We start from the raw sequence: 6,076 nt of genomic DNA on the forward strand, positions 1-6,076 counted from the left end.
CAGAAATACAAGAATTAACTCAGAGCAATTTTAGAATGGTTACTAATATTAATGTTATTTTATGTTAGATATTATTATAGGTACAAAATGTCATGAAGACATTAGTACAAAAGTGACTAAATATTACATTAAATATTCATTTAATTGCAGGCAAAGTATTCTGCACAACGCCTTGGAATATAATCAATGGCCTATAAATGCTAGTTATCATCATTTCCCACTTAACTCTTCTAATTCAATCTAATACAATTGGCCCACAAATCATTTTATAATCTTGAGTAAAGAATGAACAAAATTTCATTAGCCAAGATAAAAAAATATCAAGGTAAGTTTAAACTCTTTCAGACGTGACATACAAATTTCTCCTTCTGTGTCTCCTTCATTCGCTAAAAACCGAAATTGGCATCATTGTATGTGTAAAAAAATATAGATATTCTTACAAATACAAATGGAGAAAAAAAGAAAGAAGAATTCCTGGGCTCCTCCATGTACTTGCTTCAGAGAATCTTTGTAACTACTGGCCCCACAGTTGGTCCTTTTTGCAAAATAAAAAAGAAAATGAAAAAGATGTCCAATTTCTCAGTTTTTTTGTTTTGTTTTGTTTTGTTTTTTTCCTGAGACAGAGTCTCACTCTGTCCCCCAGGCTGGCATGCAGTGGCGCAATCTCGGCTCACTGCAACCTCTGCCTCCCAGGTTCAAGCAATTCTCCTGCCTCAGCCTCCTGAGTACAGGTGCCTGCCACCATGCTGAGCTAATTTTTTCGTATTTTTAGTAGAAATAGGGTTTCACCATGCTGGCCAGGCTGGTCGCCAACTCCTGACCACAGGTGATCCACCTGCCTTGGCCTCCCAAAGTGCTGGGATTATAGGCATGAGCCACTGCACCCAGCCCAGTTTCACAGATCTTGAAGTAACATAATACTTTGTTATAGGTTCAAAGGTAATTTTTATTCTTATTATAAACTATATTTGGAGACTAACGATATGAGACTGTGAAATATCCTCAGAAGCTGCTGAATGTAGGAAGATGCATATATTCATGTATTTAGCAGATAAAAATACGTTAGCCCTTAGGTTTATGTCATTCCATTCAGTTACATTTGTATCTTAATAATTGGCAGTATAATTGATTTTAAAGTTGACACTAGATTCAGAAAAGGCAATGCCTGGAAGATCGAAAAATTTCAGAGAGTGGACATAGTATGAAGAGAAGAGATCTGTGATGAAGGGACAGCTTTGGAGCTTAGGACTTACTGCAAATTAGTATCTTATGTAACTTTGGTGATTAATAGACTCTGACCCTAAGTTTCTTTATCTGAAAAATTGGCTTAAGGATAATTAGATTTGAAGTTTTAGCAAGGAATAAAAATTAAATAATATGCATCAAATGAATGCCACATATTGGTATGTTTCTATTCAAAAATCAATTAATGAGTACTTATTGTGTACCTAGGCACAGGACTAATCATGGAGAAACACAAGTAAGCAAGACAGATATATTTCCTAGACATAACATGCCAGAGCATACAGAAAGTAGCTAAGTAAAAATATACATTTTAAAAATCTAATATTAGAAAAAAAATTGAGGAACATCCTTGGGAATAACCGGCTTGTACTCTTCACAGATGTCCAAACAAGAAAGATAAAGAAAGACTGAAGAATTGTTTCACAATGAAAGACTCAAATAACATGAAAACTAAATGTAGTATATGAGTCTAGATTGGATTCTGGACATGGGAAGAATAACTAAAAAGGACATTACCAGGACAATTGACAAATTTGAATATAAACTGCAGATTTGGTAATATATGAACATTAAATTTCCTGATGTCCTGATGCTGATAACTTCTGTGGTAAGAGGGTATCCTTATTTTAAGAAACGACACACTGAAGTATTTAGGGTTAAAAGGGCAAAATATTTCTAACAACACTTAAATAGCTCAAAAATATGGAAGAAAGAAGGGAGGAAGGAATGGAAGAAGAAGAGATAATAAAGCAAATGGGAAACACACAAATTAGTGAATCCAGGTGGTGTCTAGATAAGAGTTTTTGTACTATTCTTCTAAATTTTCTGTAAGTTTGAAATTATATAAAATGAAAATGTACTTTGAGGGAAAGTTGAAAAGTTTACAAGTATTCATTTTCTTGTTTCGTATGTCTTTACTCCTTGTCTCTCTAGAGTAAATTTCACAAATCTTATTTTGAATTTCAGCAATAGATACAGAGACATTTTTGTAGGTTCTCCATATTGAGTAGTGCAGTTCTATCTCAATGGATTTGATGAAATCAATAATTTATAGTATAGGACTTCAGGTAGAATGATGTTACAGGCTTGAATGAGCTGAAAAACATCCCCTAACACCCTAAGATCTTTTAAACACAGCTTTTAAAGCTGGTGTTTTGTTTGGAAAACAAACTGAACTGGTAGTAAATTTTAAAAAGCATGTAGACATTTTAAAGCTAAGGAACTACTTTTCCTTCATTTCATATCATACCTGAGAGAAAGAGAAGCTTTAGGCTGGTAAAGATGCATCTGTGGCTTGCTTTCTATTTATTTATTTATTATTTTTATTATTGTACTTTAAGTTCTAGGATACGTGTGCACAACGTGCAGGTTTGTTACATATGTATACATGTGCCATGTTGGTGTGCTGCAGCCATTAACTCATCATTTACATTAGGTATATCTCCTAATGCTATCCCTCCCCTCGATCCCCTCCCCACAATAGGCCCCAGTGTGTGATGTTCCCCTTCCTGTGTCCAAGTGATCTCATTGTTCAGTTCCCACCTAGGAGTGAGAACATGCGGTGTTTGGTTTTCTGTTCTTGTGATAGTTTGCTGAGAATGATAGTTTCCAGCTGCATCCATGTCCCTACAAAGGAGATGAACTCATTCTTTTTTATGGCTGCATAGTATTCCATGGTGTATATGTGCCACATTTTCTTAATCCAGTCTGTCACTGACGGACATTTGGGTTGATTCCAAGTCTTGGCTATTGTGAATAGTGCTGCAATAAACATACGTGTGCAAGTGTCTTTATAGCAGCATGATTTATAATCCTTTGGGTATATCCCCAGTAATGGGATGGCTGGGTCAAATGGTATTTCTAGTTCTAGATCCTTGAGGAGTTACCACACTGTTTTCCACAATGGTTGGACTAGTTTACAGTCCCACCAACAGTGTAAAAGTGTTCCTATTTCTCCACATCCTCTCCAGCACCTGTTGTTTCCTGACTTTTTAATGACTGCCATTCTAACTGGTGTGAGATAGTATCTCATTGTGGTTTTGATTTGCATTTCTCTGCCTTGCCCTGCTTCAGCTCTCACTGGTTGAGCTGCACCCGCTGACCAGCACTGACTGTCCGACACGCCCCAGTGAGATGAACCTGGTACCTCAGTTGAAAATGCAATCACCCATCTTCTGTGTCGCTCATGCTGGGAGCTGGAGGCTGGAGCTGTTCCTATTCGGCCATCTTGGGCGCCCCCACTGTGGCTTTCATTTTAATTACCCTAACATTTCTTGAACTGGTTTGGATTCATCACATCCAGCAGAGGCTCTATAATCAGAAATGCTCACCATATTCATTTCCCGATTTATTAGTAGTGTCCATATAAACCTATTGTAAACCTATTGGTGTCAATTAGCAGGTTTACTTCTTTTTTTGTTTTGTTTTGCTTTGTTGAGACGGAGTCATACTCTGTAGTTCAGGCTGGAGTGCAGTGGTGCAATCTTAGTTCACTGCAATCTCTGCCTCCTGGGTTCAATTGATTCTCCTGCCTCCGCCTCCAGAATAGCTGGGATTACAGGCTCCCAACACCACATCCAGCTATTTTTTGTATTTTTAATAGAGATGGAGTTTTGCCATGTTGGTCAGGCTGGTTTCGAACTCCTGGCCTCAAGTGATCTGCCAACCTCAGCCTCTGAGGCCAAGGGATTATAGGGATTATAGTGCTGGGCTTGTGGGCTTGAGCCACAGTCCCTGGCCTGGCAGATTTACTTCTAATTTTTTAGAATAAGTGTGCATGCACATGCATATGGATTTATGAGTTTTGTGTGTGTTACAGCATACAAATATGAAAAAAATTCTAAAAGAACACACATAAAATCTGTAAAGACTGTTATTTCAAATAATAGTGAAAAATTCCATACATTGTTTGATCTACAAAGAAAATGTTTACCTTTAACTTGTGAAAAGTGGGTATTGTAAAATACATAATCTAGATGGATGTAATGGTCATTATTTTAAGCATTTGTTTAGCTTTAGCACTGTTTAATCTCTTTTTATTTATTTCAGTCCTGGGGAAGTAAATAATTTCTGGTCTTTTCTCCTCAAATTTCTTAAAATTTGATAATCAAGATAATTTTTCCCCCAAAATTTACTGTCTTATATGTTGGCAGCAGCTTTATCCTAATGCCACTTAAGCATTTATTTTAAAAAATTGAATAAATAAAAATTCAAGTCTGGAACTTCTACTTCCAGGTATTTTGGATTATTTTATGGCAGAACAATAATCCTGTTAAGAATTAAATATCTTGATGAAATTTTAAACAACGGATCTCAAATCACTAGAGAGCTGCTAAAGCAGCTGGTCCTAAAGGGCCAGTTCCTAGAGAGAAGGAAAGCTTATGGAGGAGAGCTACATTTTCTGTCCATTGGCTTCTTCCTTGGGTCACTTACTAATTTTTGACATATGATGAGATATGACTAAGGTAGTTAGAGGGGCTCTTAAGATTCCCAACACAGAGAAGAGCTTTCATTGATTTCACAGGGCTAGGGAAATAAACAACTGGAGTTCTGAACTGCCAAGGCATTTAGGACTTAAGCGACCAAAATTCCAATGGCAAATGAGGTTCCAAAAAGACATTGGGAGGAAGGTGGAGTACGATGGTTGAACAGAAGCCTCCCGTGATTATCCCCTATACAGGAGCACCAAATTGATCAACTATCCACATAAAAACACCATCATAAGAACCAAAAATCAGGTGAGCAATCACAGTATCTGGTCTTAACATCATGCAAGGAAAGAGACACTAAAGTGGGTAGCTTTAACATCATTTAAGGAGACACTGAAGTAGGTAGGAAAGAAAGTCTTCAATTGCTTACACCACCCCTTCATTACCCCCCAGCTGTGGGTGTATGGTGCAGAGAGAGCATCTATGTGCTTGAGGGAGGGAGAGGGAAGCGATTGTGGGACGTCGCATTGCAACTCAGTGCTGCCCAGTCAAAGCGGAAAGCAACATCGGGTAGAACACAGCCAATGCCACCACGGAGGGAGCATTTAGACCAGCCATAGCCAGAGGAAAATTAACCATCTCAGCAGTCTGAATATGAGTTTTAGCAAGACCCTCCACCATGGGCTAAAGGGCTCTGGGGTTCTAAATAAACTTAAAAGGCAGTCTAGGCCACAAGGACTCCAATTCCTGGGCAAGTCCAGGTGCTGTGCTGTGTTCAGAGTCAGTGGACTTGAGATACACATGAGCTAGTGAGACATCAGCGTAGGAAGCCAAGGGAGTACTTGAGCCATCCCTCCCCCAGCCCCAGGTAGAAGAACTCGCAGGTCCTAGAACCCCATTCCTTCTGCGTGAGGAGAGGAGAGAGTAAAGAGGACTTTGTCTTGCATCTTCAATACCCATTTCAGGCCCTAACTGTTATATTATATTTCTAGACACACCCTGGACCAGAAAGGAACCCACTGTCTTGAAGCAAAGGGCCAAGTCCTAGCAGCATTCATCACCTAATGATTAAAGAGCTCTTGGGCCCTAAATAATCAGCAGTGGTAGCCAGGCAGTACTTGCTGTGGACCTTGGGTGAAACTCAGAGCTATGCTTGCTTTAGGTGCCAGGGAAACTCATCATCCTGAAGAGAAGGAAACAAAGCTGGCTGGATTCACTATCTGCTTATTGTAGGGTCCTTGGGCTTTGAGTGAACATAGGCAGTAGCCAGGCAGTAGTCACCACAGGCCTTGGGTAGGACTCAGTGCTATGCTGGCTTTGGGTCTAACTCAGCATAGTTCCAGTGGTGGTGGTGGCTTCAGGGGTACCTGTGTCACCCTTGTCTCAGCTCCAGACAGCTCAGA

At 39.1% G+C, this 6,076-nt stretch overlaps 1 protein-coding gene across 3 annotated transcripts in view; it reads right to left on the bottom strand.

The window, feature by feature from the left end:
- ZNF385D (zinc finger protein 385D) overlaps window positions 1-6,076 on the bottom strand; it is a 963,288-nt gene that overhangs the window by 567,164 nt on the left and 390,048 nt on the right. The gene's annotated exons all lie outside the window — the stretch shown is intronic.

Source organism: Papio anubis, chromosome 2 (genome assembly GCF_008728515.1).
Source record: "Papio anubis isolate 15944 chromosome 2, Panubis1.0, whole genome shotgun sequence".
Lineage (NCBI taxonomy): Eukaryota > Metazoa > Chordata > Mammalia > Primates > Cercopithecidae > Papio > Papio anubis.